Below are 17,198 nucleotides of genomic sequence, written 5' to 3' on the forward strand. Positions count from 1 at the left end.
GACAGCTCCACCTCATGGCCAGCAGACTGGGAGCATTGGGTTTTCCTTTCTACAGCAGGGGCAGAGTGTTAACAGCCTTGTTTGCTGCGGAGGGCTGCAGGGAATTTGGTTCCCCTCCTCAGAGAAGTGCTCCCTGGTTACAGAGCAGAGAAACATCAAAAGATATGATCTCAAGTGTAGCTGGAAAGAAAATAATAGATTGCTATTTGGGAACTCAAATCCTGACCTGAAGAAGGACTTGTGCCATAAGAAAAGAAGGCAGAAAGATGGAGCTGTGTATCTTGCTTGGCTTTGCAATCAAACAAGCCAACAAAAGCCCTAGAAGTGGCATCAACATCTCACCCTGCTGTGGATCTCAGCTGGGAGCTCATCCTGGTGGGTGCCATGCGCATGGGGAATGTCTGGGCTCTGCCACCTCGCTGCTGAAGTGCTCCTTTCCTTATAATCACAGCATGAGATTTTGTTTCCTGGTTCCTCCCAAGATCTTCAGCTGATAACACCAAGACGTTCTGCTGCAGGTTAGATGCACGCACAGCGTTGTGCAGATAAGTGGCATGTTGAGGCTGCGTAAGGGAAATCACCACGGGCCTCTCTGAACCTACAAGAAACACTTACGGGGTCCTTGCTGCCAATGGCTATGCCTACTGGGTGCCCAAGCGATTAGACATGCCACCTCCTAAATGTGTGCTATCCTCTGCGTGGCCTCTGTGGACCTGGGGGTCAGGGCAGTGCCATTGAGATGTGGCACTGCAGTGCTTCTCCAGGCCCTCATGCTCTCAGAAACAGACTTGAGGGTGAAATCCCTTTATCATGCAAGGTGCTTTCCAGCCGGACCCAGCTCCCGTTGCTCTTCCACAGTGATTTGTTCAGGCCACCTCTAAATCTACACCAAATGTCTTCTCACCATGTGCCAGGATTGGAGGGCCCGAGGTGAGCTGTTTCCTGCAGGGACAAACACCTTTTGTTTCCCCTTTCCAGAAGGAGATCCAGTCTACAAGTCTGGCCTTTAAGCTTCGGTATCTGCTGCGCTGAAATGCTCTGTGGGTATGTTTGCAAGGAAGCATGCAGGGACTTGCAAGGGAAGGGGCGATTATCTGCCTGGAACAACAGCAGCCTTTTCCCCAACAAGCGGGAGCTTGTGGGTGGGGAGGATCCAGAGCTGTGCAGGAATCGGCTGCTTGTGTTTGTGTGTGCACTGAAACCTCACTGACCAGCACCGACCATAACCCTCAGGAAGCTGCTCCCAGGTGCCAGGATGGATCCCTTGCAGCTGCAAACCCAGAGGTTTCTTACTGGGAAGATTTAAAGGACAGAGATGTCCACTTTCCTGACTGTAAGTCAGCTGAAGAGCAGGAGTTCATTAAAACTTGCTCATCTCTTGGCCTGGTTTTGCTTAGTTGGGCGTCTTTGGGTCCCAACATTGAGCTCTTCGGGCATGCTTGGTGAAGCCTTCCATGGGGCATGGTGTGGATGCTTTGTGGAGCAGCTGCTCCCCTGAATGGTAGCCGGAGGCTCTGTGCCACAAACCTGGTTCTCACTCCGAAACTGCTTTTTTAGCTGATACAGATTTTAGGTGGAATTTTCTTAGAGCATCTCCAGGTTACACTGACATGAGGTCTGAGAGGTTCCCATTGATGGGTGGTTGCAGTCATCATATGTTGTTTTGGGGATAGAAGTTCGTGCAATGCAAATATGAACAGTGTTGATCAACCTGGTCTCATAAACATCCAGTATAGGATGATTACTGATTTTTGAGGCTGAATGCTGGTCAATCCTTGCCCTTACTACATACACAGCAGTGCATCGCCACAGTGCTCATGCTGTTGTCAGTCCCCTGTTCTCCATAGGGTTGCACAGAGCCATCATGTGGGACAGTACAAACCCAACAGATTGTGGAGGGTGAGGGTCATTAGGTTGGTGTTGATCTTGGATTGGAGTTCAGGTCTTTTCAAGCCTTCTGTGGGGTAGTAGCCACTGCTGTGTTATGCTCCCATTGTTGGCTTCACCATCAAGGACGATACGCACTGATTCCTACAGGTGCTGCTGACAGATCCATTGCCCCTTTAAAAGGGATGAAGTCATCTGCCTCCGAAGCCATCTGGCACCATGACAAAGTCAGGAGCTCAGCACAACAGAAGGCTGGGATGCCAGCCCGTGGAGGGGATGTCATCACTCTACAAACAGATGGGACCCTGATGGGATGGGGTGAGATGCTGTGCAAGACCCCAGGAGAAAGCGGTGAAGACCTTCTGACAGAGAGCACCAGAGTGTGTAGCAGTCCTACTTTCATCGTATGGGCCCAGTGAAACCCCATATCCATTCACTGTCTTCCCAGTGTGGCATGGGCCAGATCACAGTTCTTGTCATGGGATGAGCTAGTTATCGGCGTGCCTCCCTCCTCCCACTCCATCCGTCTGCACAGAGCAGCATTAGCTCATCCCGAGCCAATCGGCCTGCACCATGTGCCGGATGGCTGATCTCATCGTTGGCGGCGGTGGCAGTGACTGAATCCGGCACGGCGTGTGCCTGCGGTCCCTGCAGGGTGGCCGTCAGTCCGCCATGGCCCTGCAAGGCACGGGGAAGGGACCTCCAACAGATCTGCCACTGGACCAAAAGGGTGGTTTAATCAGAACAAGCTGGGGATGAGAAATCCTGCTGCAGGTGTCTCTGAGGAACTTTAAGGCCTGACAGGTTGTATATCTGTTGGTTCCTGAAATGGTATCACAGGCTTTATGTTCTCAGATTGCCTACAACAACCAGTGCCTCCAGAATCACACATCCCTAACCAGTTGTTAAGGGGATGTTGTTCTTCACAGGGCATCATTTGTTCATGCTGTTGTCCACCTGAAGTCTTTGTGAAGCTCCCACCCTACCATGCCCTTCAAGTCATAGTGGTTTCCAGACAAGACAGGGATGCCCAAGTCTTTTCTCAAAGCCCTGTAGGGAATTTTGTCATCCTAGCTGAGAAACCAAGTTTCAGTTTGGGGTTTGTGAAGAAGAAAGAGCTTGGTGGGGATAGCAGTGAAAGAGAAGGGAGAGGGGAACATGGGAAATGGTTGGGTCTTTAGGGGGTTGTGGGGAAAGAAGACAGAGATCTGAAATTATCTGGAGGGTAAAGAAGGGGCAAGAGGTTAAACTACAAGTCCATGAGTCCAGATGCCCATTCAGGGGGAATGGGCTGTTCAAGGAGATGCTTCTTTCTACTCGCTGACCCTAAACAAGCAACTTAGGCTGGGTGTTTAACTTCAGTCCAGTGCATTGGGTTGTATGTCAGGGATTGCACAGGCACTGGGGGACAAGGATGGGCAGAGCAGGCACTGCCCATCCTCATTTCACCCTGAGGTCCCCGTTACTCAACCAGAAAACTCTGTCAAAGTAGAGTTCAGTTTTCATGTGGTGAAATAAGTTTTGTTTGTTTTGGTCTGGACATCAAAATATAGGACCACCAACCCTTTGATTTTGGAAATACCATTCCTCTCTGGCTTCATCTAGCTTTGGAAAAAGCCTGTTCTACTCCAGCCCATTGTCTAGAACCACTTCTCCCATGGCATATCTGTTTGTCTTCATCAGAAACATCTCAGCCCCAGACTTCCCCGCTCCTGTTTCAATCCACACTGCGTCCCACTTCTCCTTCAGCTTGGTGCTGAGACCTGATGCCCAATCACACCTGCAGAAAGCAAGCCTTGCTCCAAGGACATCATGAAGAGGTTCCATTGTGCAACGGAGCCTCGTACCAGGAATATGATCTGTGTGATGATTATCTTGATACCATCCTCACTAAACCAGGGGAGCCCGAGCCAGAAGAAGAATTTAGAGCTAAACAGCTCTTGTTTACAGGAAGCCAGAGCACAGTGTCTGGGCTTGTACCAGTGTAGCAGGAGATGTTGCTGTTGTCTCACTCTGCAAAATATTTTGCTGGTATTGATGGATGGTGTGTCCCTGAGATTTCCCAGGGACGTTGTGGGAGCAATTTCCCTCCTTTCTGAAGGATCTGGTGCAGCAGCCTGAGGGGAAAAGTGTTTGTTGTGGCTGAACTGGACAATCAAGCAAAGGTCACTGGCTTTATTGACTGTTATTTTTGGCCACTATCACTGTAGGCATTGCAACCTACGCACAACGACTTGTGTTGCTACAGATGAAAGTAGGGACTCGGCCGTGTTGTAAAGGGTGATGGCCACCCATGGGCATGGTACCAGTAGCCCAGATCTCCATGAATTTGTACCAGTGAACAAACCTACTATCCAAACTCCCACCGATTTCTCACAGGTTTAGCAAAGGAGACGTTTCTCTCCCAGCAATGAAGCTGTTTCTCTGTGGGCGTCATTACCTTCCATCTGAGTTTACAAAATTGTGGTCCCACGGGCAAAAAGTTGGTAAACTGCTCTGCAGAAGTGCGTGAAGAACATCATCTCTAAGGCTTGCCCTGCTCTGGGGCAAAGCAACAATGGAGAGGCAATCAAAATGGCTGACTGCTGTCCAGATGTGGGGGAGGGCTTGCCCACTTCTGGCAGGGAGTGTTTTGTGGTGGGAACAGTTTTTCTTTGCCCTCAGCACACAGCTAAGGGAGGCTGTTGTGCCCACAAACAGGACGGTCCAGTTCCTGTGGAGGCAGAAAAATCTGTTGGGCCAACTCCATGAGTCAGAGAACGTTTGCTGAGGACCTTACAGTGACAGGAATTGTGTTTGGATCAAACCAGGAGAACATTAAAATATATATATATAGAAAAGTGAGAGAAATGCAGATTGCAGAGGCATTGCCCCAGACCTAAGAGTGTACTATAGTGCAGGGGGACACCATTCAGCCCAGTGGGACAGGCCATGAGATCCACCATCCCATATAGGGGTATGGGTGAAACTTTCAACCTCTAGGGAACACCTCTAGGCCTGCAGCTTCTCCCAGATGTTTGGCATCTCCCCGTGCCTGCATCCTCTGAAGGATGCGGCAGGACTGGTTAACCTCCTTTACATAGGAGGGGAAACTGAGGCAGGCAGATGTTCATCTATGTTTATAAAGCCATACGGGGATTATGTGGCTGAGGGGAAGCAGAGGGATAGAGAAAGAGTGTAATGCTCCAAATTAGCCTAGAAATGGAGCTTCTCCATTTCCTGCAATGACAGGGCTCTGTACCATTGTTGCTGGTTTGGGGCTTTTGCTCTGAAGCAGCTTTGAGCCTCCACCCCCACCTCCTCCCCCTGTTTTGTGAAGTTTTGGGTAGAGCAAAAAAGAAGGGGCAACTTTGGTTAGGATAAATACAAGAGGCAGTCTGCCAGATAGATAAATAGAAAAAGGGCTGGGTGAGAGGTGTGGAGGATCCCTGAAGCTGAGGGGCTCTGCATTTATTATCATATTAAGTGCCCTGAACAGCCAAAATAACCATCTCCATTTGAAGGCACGTACACATTAAAAAAAAATTAAATAAATAAAAGAAAGAAAAAACACCTTCTTTAATTGCTACACTTAATTCATTAAAGGATTACAGTGAAGGCTAAAGGAGAAAAAGTGAAGTGTGACGGGTGGTTTGGCATCCAAACCATCTATGTGTGTTTTGGATGTCACACAGACTCAAACGTGACTCCCCCGCCTGGTGTTCCTGGTGCTGTTCCCAGTGGTGCCCCAGAGCCTGCACTACTGGGAGAAGTGGGTGTGAGGAGCATGGCCACAAGACAGCACCCTGCCCAGCACAAAGCCTTCCCTTCCCTTCCCTTCCCTTCCCTTCCCTTCCCTTCCCTTCCCTTCCCTTCCCTTCCCTTCCCTCTCCCCCCCATCATGCTGCAATAGGAAACAATGCTGATTTATTCGTATTTATTTATTTTATTCAAAATGGACTCTGTCTTGATATAAATTGAGCTATGATAATGAACCCGGGAAGCTGGTTTCTCTCCCTGTCCCTTTTCCAAAGTTTGGAAGCAAAGTTGATGTACCTTATGCTGATGTACTGGTTGGTTGAGAAAGGGTTACGGGAAGCAGTGCTGGTGGCTGGTGCAGGTGAGGGCAATTGGGACCTGATAAATGGGAGGGGAGTGGACCCTGGCTGCTCTGTGACTAGAAGGTTATAAGGGCTAAGTGAGGGTAGCTCGCCTTTCTCTCTGGTTTGACCCAAGCTATGGCTGGAGCAATGGCTTTGGAGCAGGGGAAGAAGCACAAGGGTAAGTCCATCTCAGTAGAGATACTTATTTGCTTGCTAAATGGACACTGCTTCTGCAGCTGAGTTCAGTGATCCTGATGAGTCCCTTCCAACCCTGTTCTATGATTCTGAGCTGTCAATTGTGGTTCAGTGCTAGGGCTTGGTCATGGGTGATGAAGTTGTGCTTGAGGTCAGGGCAGTGTGATAGTCCTTAGCAAGGCTGTCCCATACTGCATGGAGTGTATTGCCTTCCCAAATCAGGGTGGGATGGGGAGAGCTGTTGCAACCCGTTTCCTCCAGCAGTGACTGCGTGCAGATAAGCCCTGAACAAACAGGGTTGTCCTGAGGCCACAGTTTGGTCTACAATGAGACCTGAGCACGTCCTGCTCCTGCAGAGCCTCATTTTTCCACTGCTCTCAGTCAGCATCTTAACAACATGAAGAAGTATCTGTTGTGGTGGGTGACCTGTGGTGGAACACCTGTGGCTGTTGGTTGCCTTAGAGAAGACTGGGAGGATGGTGTTTGGATGGGTGTAGGAAGAGACAACGTGACTACTTTTTGGAGCTGCTGCTCACATTACAGGGGTATTATACAGGGATTTAATTCTGGGAGTTGTCAGCAGTGCATGCTCGTTGGGGACTTCTATTTGCAAGTGAAGCTCTTGCAGCTTTGGGTGTAATGTTCATTGTTTGAAACGCCCCCCCTGGAGATCTTCCCCTACCAACTTTTATCTGTCTCCGCCATCATAAATATCGTCTCATTTTCTCTCTTTCAAATGGGTCCTGGAATGAATGCTGTGGGCTGTCTTGTACCCCAGCCTGGGGAATTTGGATTTTATTTGCAACATGCCAGGGAATTTTGCTTGCCAGTAATGACTTGTGCTGTAATTGTGAACTTCCTCTTACGGCGGAACTCTTTTAGCTTCTTTGGTGAATGCTTGCTTTGAGACTGGAGGCTGAAGCCATGCTGGTGTTTTTTGGTGTTCTTTTTTAGAAGTCCCCTTGAACTTCCTAAAGCTGTTCAGTTCTTGGGCACTTCTGCTGCACAGAATCTGGAGGGAGAGAACTAGGAAGTGCCATTGCAGATAACTTGCCCTGCAGGATGATGGGGAAGGCAGGGCCCCTCTTACCCCCTCCATTCCCCCACAGCTGCACGCCTGCTCCTGTTTTCTATTGCCTTCGCCTCCTCTCCAAGCTCTGCCCCACAACCTGGCCCTGGGCCACCTCCTCCAAATCAGGGCTGGGAGCCAAACTCACACCCAGGGCAGCAGCAGGAGCGTAGTGCTCCATACGCACCGCAGTGCTCCATACGCACCGCCTGCTTGTGCCTGCCAGTGTCATCTGTTGGCTGCAATTTGGTCAGGAGGAGAGAGTTTCCTTAGCCAGCTTCTGCCAGACCCCAGGGTGATGAAAGTTGGGTTTAAAGGCGCTGAGATACGGCTGGGGAGGGGATCAAAGCTGCCTGCCTGCAGCTGGAGCGGGTGCTGTGTGGTGCTGGCGGAGGCGATGCTCAGCCTGCGAGGCTGCAGGAATTGCATTTCCATTCAAATGCAGCTTGTGCTGCCTGGTGAGCGGGGAGCTGCCTCTGTTCCCACGGACTTATTTACCTGCTTGGAAGTGGAAAGTGTTCAGTACCTGGCGGGCTCTGCTGGGCTAATTAATTTATTTAATAATGATGCTTAGTTGCTCTCCAGGCCTGACTGCTTTGCATCCCAAAGGCTGATGACTTTTGTTTTGTTGTGTTTTTTTTTCTTTTTTCTTTTAGAAATTCCCAGTGGAGATGCACCCGGTTGATTTATACATGTTGTTTCTTTTTGTTCTACGTTTTGTACAGCATCTTGTCCAACAGGGCTCTCATGTGCTGCTGTCACCCCAAAGCACATCCCAGTGCTCTGAGAAGCCTCCGGGAATGCAACGTCAACAGAATAATTCCTAGGGCTCTAGGAATCCATCGAGTTAATAATGGTGCAGGTCAGTTAGCCTGAAAGCAGGAGGAGGCTTTGTAGGTTGCAGTCGCTAGAGGGAGACAGGCGAGCCCCTGCTGCTTACCTGGGTGTGAGGGTTTCATGGGCACCCTTTTCCCTTTCCCCTGCAGTCCCTGGGAAGAAATCCAGCTGGCTTGGAGAATGCAGGATGCCCTGCCAGCTTCCCACCGTGGCTCTTGTCATCTCGAGCTTCCTGCAGACAGTGGTTGCCAGGCTGTGCCCCAGACGAGGGGCTGTGTGTGTCCTAGCAAGGCTTCCCCAGTTGCCCCTACCTTACCGGGAGCCTTTGCCCACTTTTCCTGCTGCCCCTGGCAAAGCTGTTGGGACAGCTGATTTCAGGGAGCCTGTTTCTTATTGCAACATTCAATGGAAATGTTGTCTGAGGTTGGCTTGCCTTCAGGGACAAGCAAGAAAAAAATGGGGTGTGGGAAAAACTCTGTTATCCTGTAGGGTAAGTGCAGTGCATGCAACTGGTGTTACCCAAGGTAGTGCCTGTGGAGGTATGCAGGAGCTGGGGACATTGATTTCCTGCCAGGGTACGGGTGCAGTTCCTGCCCCAGGGACTGGGGAAGAGAGGAGAAGGTGATGTTGGTTGGGTTGCCATAGCTTTGACTGGTATGGGAACACCTTGCCAGAGCCCGGGTTTGCAGCACAGCTCTACAGGACATGCTCCAGCATCATTCAGCCCAAATGTGGGTGACCATCCTTGTTCTCATAGGGGGGTTTATGTGAGCAAAGTGTATCCTCAAAGAGAAGAAAAAGCATCCAGCGCTCTGGCTGAATGGAGGTCTGAATGAGCACAACTGGGATGCAACAGCCCTGTCAGCATAATATGAGGTACTGGAGTTCAGCTGTCACCCTGCTGTTCTTCACATTTGCTCTCCTTTTCACCCTCAGCCAGCCCTGGGTGTTTCCGTGACTTGCACCCCTGGTTTGTGCCCCAGCGGGTTGTTCTCCTCCTTGCCTTACCGATTCAAACCCCAAACTGCATTTTTCTCTGCGGGTGAGTCACACGTTGTGCTGTTGCAACACTCACCTTGCTGCGACCTCCGCAGGAGCCATGTCCCTGCATGCCAGAGCACAGTTGGGGTGCAGTGATTCAGCTCAGCTCACGGGCCCTGAGCCTCCTTGCTATGCCCAGCTGTGTGTACCCAGGAGAGCACTTCTGCCTGCTGGGGAGTGAATCACCCAGGAGCGGCTGGCCCTGCCTGCTGCCAGCAGGAAAGGAATGGGGGAGAGGGGCAGTTTGACTGGGAATGCACTGGTGCAGAAACCTTCCTCCAGACTTTGGGTTTGGGGCAGCCTTGCAATGCAGTGCTTGAGTTTGGGGTGTGGAGGAGGATGGAGTTAAGTGAAGACGTGGCATTGTTGGCAGACTGGTGCTTTGGGCAGGCTGGGACAAGGCCACCAGCATGCAGAGGACGTCTGCTTTGTCATGCTGAGCTCCCTGCGTGTTCCCACAGCTGGTGGCTGGAGCTGGAGGCAGGGGGTTTTCCATGGGGGGGGGGGGAAGCTGAGTTGAGGAGCTGTGCTGCTCAGCTGCCACCTCCAGCAGCTGTGGGTGGCATTTTGACTGAGCTTCCATTGTGTTTTCTTGCAGCTGATTTAATTTGCTGTGGTTTCAATTTTCTGTAAGCTGGCGCTTACAGAGAATGGCTTAGGGTGTCTAATTGAAGAACTGCCAGAGGAGATGTGTTGAGGCACTGATAGCAGGCCTTAAGGACACCCACTTGGTAAGTCTCGCTGTTTGACCTGTCCCTACAGTACCATTGGGACCACTATCAGGTGGGAAGGATCCTGCAGAAGAGAGCTGGAAGCTGAGGGTGGGGATTCTTTTGGGCTATTCAGAAAGCTGAGTGAATGGATGAGTCCAATGAGCAAATGCTCAGATGAGATCCTTTGTTGGGTACCAGGTAGAGGGCTGTTGCTTTCTAGAGTGGGGAAGAGGGCTCACAACCTTCCCCCAAACCGTGTCACTGTCCTTCATGAACCCTCCTGCTGGCACTGCTGCCATACACGTGCATCTGTGTTGAGGTGCAGCAGGGTGGGCTCTGAGGTGGTACAGCTACATGCCATCAATAGCTACAAGGGCTGGATCTCAGGTGCACATCTCTAGAGTAAGTCAGGAGACCCACAGCTTCTGTGTTTCTTCTGCAACCAAACATCCTGACAAAATCCCTGCTTCCAACCCCCTGAACACTCAGTGACTGCTGTGACACTATTGCTGTGGGCAGGGAGTTGCCTGCAGAATGCTGACTATTAACACAGCCACAAATACTCGTCTGAGATGATTTTGTTCGTGATTTATCACAGAGCAGGCCCACAGAAATGTAGGGAATAGATCAGATGAAATTCAGCCCTGCAGCCCAGTGGGGTACTGCAACCTGCAGGGTGGCTGTGGGGTCTGCAGCTCAGAGAGGATGGAGGTGGCACACAGCTCGCTCCCCCATGCAGGTGGGCTGAATGCTTTGTGGTGGCTGCATGATGCATCTGGCTTTTGCTCAGTGCCTTTTGGAGGAGGACGAGGGGGGAGGTGGGTGCAGTGCAGCAGGGGTACCTGAGGAGCTGCTGCATGGTGCTGATGCAGGCACTTCTCTTTAGCCCCAGGCAATTATCTAGTAGCAATTATCTCCTGTGGGTGCCACCCAGAGTGAAGTTCTCATTGGGTTTTGTTTCCCAGACGTCTAAAGACTTGCCTGGAAAAAAGAGTCTCACTGAAAAGCTTGCATCACTCCTCTTGGTGTGCTGGAGTGGGGGTATGCAGCTGACAGCAGACCTGTGGCAGAAGATGCTTTGCAGATGGCACAGAAGCAACACAGGGCATCTGCATGGGCTCCAAAACATTATGGCTGTGGATTTAGAGGGTTGTGTGTCACCTGTGCACTGGCATAAGCTGCCTTCTTGTTCAGCATCCTCTGATGTAGATGTGCTGTGTGGTCCCTGCCCCAGGCTGGCTGAGAGCAGAGAGCTGCTACTGAGATGCTGGAGAGGCTTCTGGATGTCAGGCAGCCTCATCACAGGGCTCTAACCTAAGGGCATGCCCACAGGTTGCAGGGGGGTGCCTCTGCTTTGAGTGACAGAGCTGGTGCCTGGAAGTGTTCTGCCCTCAGAGGGGTTTTCTTTGGTTCCAGAGGAGCATTTCCCATCAGCTGTGTTTCCTTTGTTATTAGTTACCCATATTGCAAAATCAGTATTGTGGGGGCATGCTGAGCTGGAAAGGAAGATAAAATGACAGATCAGTACCATGCGTCCTCGGAGCATGAGGTTATTTTTCACCAGTGGGGTCTCAGCCTGTCTCATCTTTGGCAAGGAACTGAATGACATCTTTATTGGCTGTGAATCTGCAGGCAGGCAGCTTGGACATCCTGGGTATTGAAACGGGAAGGCAGTTGTTGGAGTCACTCATTTCAAGCACCAATAGAGCAGGAATTGATGAACTGCATCATGTTCCTTGGCCAACCATTTTCTGCTCTTCAGTAGCCAACCCTGACGTGGGAGTTTGATGTACATGTGTGTAGGATGACTCTGAACAACCTAAACATGACTGTTGGGCAATGGTTTGCTGTTATGCAAATTGCACAGACGTTTCACAATGAGGGAAGGGTGATTCAGGTGTCCCAGTGGCTCTGCTCAGCCCGGAGCCTTGCTTGAGCAATGCTTCAACACAGGCAATGTGGTGATCCTCGATGTCACCCCGTTCTGAATCTGGGTGACACATCCTGAGCCTCCTTTTGTCACTGCTGTTACAGGCAGATGTGAAAGGAGCATATAGGAGCCACACAGTGGCACAGCTGATGGAGGTGAGGGTCCCTCTGTCCATCAGCCATGTCTGGTTCTTTCACCTAGGAGTTGTGTAAAGGCATGGAAGGCATGGCTGTTACGTTGACATTGGGCACAGAACTGCTGTTGCTAAAGCTTGAGGCTCTGCTTTGACCCAGTTTTAAGCTTGAAGAACCTCATGCTTACAGCCCTGGGGCATGAGGAACCTGGAGTGGCTGCAGCTAACTGCGCTCAATGCACTTGGGCTCTGCTGCTGGGAGCTAACGGATAATCTGCTCTGTGATGTGCTCAGATGTGGCTCAGCACTGACTGATCCCTGTCAGGCCTGGATTGATATGATTGTTGTCTTAATACTCCCTGGTCTGGTAGCAGAGGAAACGCAGAGAGCTCATGGCAGTGCCTAAAGCAGCCAGTCCCTAGCACAGCTTGCTGTAGTACTGGCTTTAGCAATGTGTAGGCTTTGCAAATTAATAGAAAATAATGTTTTGTAGCCTTGTTAGGCACTCAGAAAGAATTCTTCTCTGTAAAAGCAGTATGCTGTGTTAATGGGGGGGAAAAAGTAAAGGGAGTAGGCATGGATGCTGAGAACCCAAGGGGTTTAAGGCAGAAGCTGCCTGCTGAGTGTGTCCCCTGCTGGGCATGGAGTGAACCCAGTGCCTGGTGGCTGTGCTGGGGTCCTGTTATCCTGAGAAGGAAGACATGCATCACAGCTGGGAGGTTTGCTTCTAAGTTACAGTGTCTGCAATTCTTCTGCTCTTTGTATGCTGGAAGAACAGGGCAGTTTGCAGATCCTGATGAGCACTGATATCCCTGACTTATCTGTGTCTTCTAAATGCTTGAGATCACTAAGGACTGGGGAAAGAAAGCCTGTTGTCTGACCACCAGCAGCACTGAAAGGGCTCTCTATATTACCTTGTAGTTTGTAATTTCACAAGTCTTTCTGTCCAAATTTACCAGTGGACAGAGTAGCTGTAGGGTGCATGGAAACAGTAACAGCACAGACACAGCTTGCTCCTGCTTATGTGTGAGCACCCACGTGCATTGAAATGTCCGTGGAAGGTGCTAAAGTAGAACATTATGCAGGGTGTATCTATGTGGAAATGGATCTTGTGTTAGTAAACACCAGTTTGTGTTCTTCTCCATGGATGCGCACAAATACCTTTCATGGCATAGCATCAGTATGGCTAAGGGTGAATATTCCTGCTAATCAAGATGAGAAAAGATATGGAAACACATAAAAGAGGGAGATTACACATTCTTGTAAAGCCTTCAAAGGTGAATTCATGCACTGGCATACAAATACATGGGGGGAAGGGATATGTACCCAAACACATCAATGGGGAGTTATACCCACAGAGAGCCCAGCAGTCCCCCCCCAGTCTTTTTGGATGGCTGTTTAATGCTTTTGCAATGGTAATTAACACCCTGTTTGGGTGTTACGTCTTGTGATTTGCTGTGGTTTTATGAATCCTTCAGCAATTTGAAATCTGCAGTGGACAAAGGTGTTGTGAAGGATTGGAAGAGAAACAAAGTGGGTGCTACACTGCAGTCGGAGAATGCACTGGAGTATCCAGAGAGAGCGGGAGGTGCCCAGGGCTCTCCATCCCCGTTGTTAGGGACCCCAGTTCCTCCCACCCAAGAGAGGCATCCATCTCCAGTACCTCACCCCTCTTGCAGCCATGGAAAGGGGATCTTGGGCAGGTTGAGCTCTTTCAAAAGAAGAAACATTTTTTTGGGGTGGTTCTGTGCCTGCCTGGACAGAAGAAGGATGGAAGGGAGCCTCAAAAGCCACCTGAGGCAGTCAGTGTTGTTAAGGCTGGGGTGGAGGTGGGCAGGGATGTGGCTGGGAGCAGACAGAAAGGTGTCGGAGGTGGAACTGGAAGGGGAAGTGTATCCTGATGAGGAATGTGACTGAGCAATAGCGAAGTGGAGCAAAAGGAACTAGGTGAGATATGTATAACAAGTGGCGGTGGCAAGAGGTGGTGAATGGAGGAAAAATAACAGAACGTGAGACCCAGTCTGACAGGAAGGGCTGGAAGTCTGAAGGACTGGATGGATATTGAAAGGTAAGAGGGGAAAGAGAAGGTCTTAAGCATGTAAGAGAATGAGGAATATGTCTCTGTAAGAGAGGTGGGAAGAGACCACAGACCATCTGCAGACAATACAGGATTTTCTTTGTCATCTACAGTGAACACTGTGCTTTGCCAGTGGAGAGGGTGACTTCTAGCTTCTTTTCTGGGATGAGCTCATTCACTGGATTCCCACCAAGGAATCAGCACTCCCTTCCACAAACAGCTCAACCCTGCTGAGGGCATCTGTGCTGATTATCACTGTGGACAAGTCTCCAAAAACGCCAAGGGGCTGATTGTTCAGAGGGCTGAAGTCTGGCTACTTGTGGGTGGATAGGAAAGTAAATAAATGAAAGGATGTAGATCTTGGTCAGTGAATACCTGTCTATGCTGGAAGGGTTTTTCACCAGGGTCAGGAGCAAAGGGAGGCACTGGAAATTAGCAAAACTGGAAGAGTGCAGAAGCTAAGGGGAAGAGGTGGCTTAAAGGTGATGAAGAGGTGGGAAGTGGAGGCTCTGGTTTAGCTCTGGGGGGGAGAGCAGCATCACTCCGAAGATGGGGTATCTGTGCTGGATGGCTGCTGGCTGTGGCCCATCCCTGGTGATTCAGACCTGGAGATATGGGAGAGGCTGTTTAGCTCCTGGAAACTCCAGCAGAAAGAAGCAGAAAAATGCCCTGCAGCACTTCCTGGGAAGATGTGTGGGCTCAGAGTAGACATGCAGAGAAATGGGCATGGGAGTTGGGTGTCCAACCCTGCAGAGCTTGAGGCTGCAGCCCTATGTGGTCCAGGGACAGCTGCCTTCCCCAGTCCTGGGCAATCAACTTATATCAGGTTGGAAGGGAGCAGAATGAGCAAGGCAAGGATGCACAGAGCTGGGCACCAACTGTGACTGGCAGCAGGGCCAACCTGCAGGCTTGTGGCTTGGGTTAAGGAGCCTGGCTGCTGCCTTCCGTCAGACTGGTAGGAGGATTCGCAGCTGTCTGGACCCAGCTTTAGTATGGTGTAACAGTGACTGGGACCAAAGGGGCTGTGCAAGGATGGGCTGAGCCCAGGGAGGGTGCGGAACAACTTGGCAGAGAGGAAATTTGGCAGGTAAACCAGGAACCCACGTGTGTGCGTACACAAGCGTGCTAAGTATGGCTCTGCCGTGTGGTTTCTGTTGTCTGCAAAAAAGGGAAAGATTTTTTTGATCTTCCTCGTGGAAGGAAAGAAAAGACTTTTTGAAAAGCAGCAGCAGAAGAGAAGCCAAGTTGGGCAGAGTTCATTTTTTCTCCCCTTAGATCTTTCGGCACCCTTGTGGAAAGAACCCTTTGCAGAAGGAGTCTTGTCCCTTTCCCTCTGCCGACCTACTCCTCCCTGGGTTAGCTCTGGAACCTCCGAGATGGACCAACTAGGAAACCAGGCTTCTCTTAGCCCTGGCAGCCCAAGGCTGGCCATTCCCCAGCAATTCAACCATTCCTCCTGTCAGAGCGGAACATGCCCTGACACCTTTGCCTTGAACTGAATTGCATTCAGGAGTCTGGGTTTGCCCACACATGTTAAAGGTACAGCTGGAGGCAAAAAGGAGGGCTCCAGCACAGAGGAAAAAGGGAGCCATTAGCAGAGCCTGGAGCTGAGTGCATGGACCCAGCAATGATGAGGAAGGGAACCTGGCTATCCCAGCAGTGGGAACCCCAGAAGAGTTCCTTCCCATCTAATATCTGTCTATTCAAGCCAGGACTCCTCATTCTTGGGTGGATGACCCATCCCAAAGGTGCTGACTTCATCAGCCAGGGACTCCTTGCTGTGGCACTGCAGCTGCTCAGGCTGATGGTGATGGGGTCTGGGGTGGGAGAAGGAGAAGGGCAAGGCACTGTGCTGTGAGCTGAGCATCGTGGCACTGAAGCAGCAGAGCTGCTTGGTACCCAGGTTTTCAGGTGTGGAATGTGCACAGGGCACTTACACCCTGCCAGCTTTTGGGCAGAGAGGCAGCTGGGGAGAGAAGCTTGGGCTTCTCCAAATCTCATTCATTCTTTGTGCTACTGAGGGGGGATATAATCTTGGTGCTCCTTCCAGCTTGCCCTCAGTGTGCCAGGATATCCAAGGAAGTGAACTTCCACAGCCAGGGAAGAAGTTCGCCAGCATTGGTTTGAGAGCGTTTGTATGCACAGGCCCTGCATTATGGTTAATGTGTGAGGGATGTGGGCATCTGCCTCTGAGGGGTGAACCAGAGCCCTCCAGATTTGCCCTCTGATTATTGCAGCATGTTTCTTCCTGCCACAGGTAGCTCATCAGATGCCAGCCGCTGGCTTGAGGAGCGGGATGCAAACAAGGCATGCAAGTAACATGCTCCAGCATCCAGTGTGTGCTCTGAATAGCTTACAGGAAGGGTAGAGGCTCACCTGTATATGGGTAGTACTCAGGATAGGGAACAGCTCTTTGAAGGGCATGAAAATCTGCACTGGGGCTTCACCTGGCAGCTGGATCCCAGGTGATGAGGGGCCACCTGATGTGATACAGTGAGGATTTCATTTTGGGTACCGTAACTGAGAGGAAATAAGGAACCCCACAGGATACACTCTGTTCAAGCCTAGGCAGCCAGTCCATGATTGTGGTGTAATGCATCTGGGATGATGGCAGGACCGAGGCCTGCCTTGACCCATCTCTGCACCCAGCAGCAGATGCTTCAAGAAGAGTGGCTGTGGCAAATGTAGTGAGGTTACCACAGCCTCCACCAGCATCCAGATCAGGTGCTTGCAGGCTGGTGTTACTCATGTGGGGACACGAGCACGGAGGAAGGCTTGGCATAGTGTGTGGGGTATTTTGGCCCCAAACCCAATAGCAGCAAAGCTCGTGAACTCAGGCAGCAAAGGTGATCAGTGAGGTGTTCAGGCAAGAAATAACGAGATGTGCATCATCAGTCTGGTCCAGTTGAAGCAGCGATCAAAAGGAATACGAAATTATATGCATTCCCCACATTTTTCTTATAGATGTGACCTGGGACGATTCATTTCTGAAGAAACACTGAATCAGAATTCCTGTGGTTGTTGGATGTGCAACACCAAGGCTGAAGGAAAGTGGGCTTAATTGGAGAACATCTGTGAGTTATGTGGTAGGCTGTGAAATAAAGTAGTGGAATATCTCTGGAGAGTGGTCGGGCAGTGGCACAGCTGCCCAGGGAGGTGATGGGTCACCATGCTTGGAGGTGTTCAAGGAGCATGGAGATGTGGCAGTGAGGGATGCGCTCAATGGGCAGTGCT

This window comes from Excalfactoria chinensis, chromosome 13 (assembly GCF_039878825.1).
Source record: "Excalfactoria chinensis isolate bCotChi1 chromosome 13, bCotChi1.hap2, whole genome shotgun sequence".
In the NCBI taxonomy this organism is placed as follows: Eukaryota; Metazoa; Chordata; class Aves; order Galliformes; family Phasianidae; genus Excalfactoria; species Excalfactoria chinensis.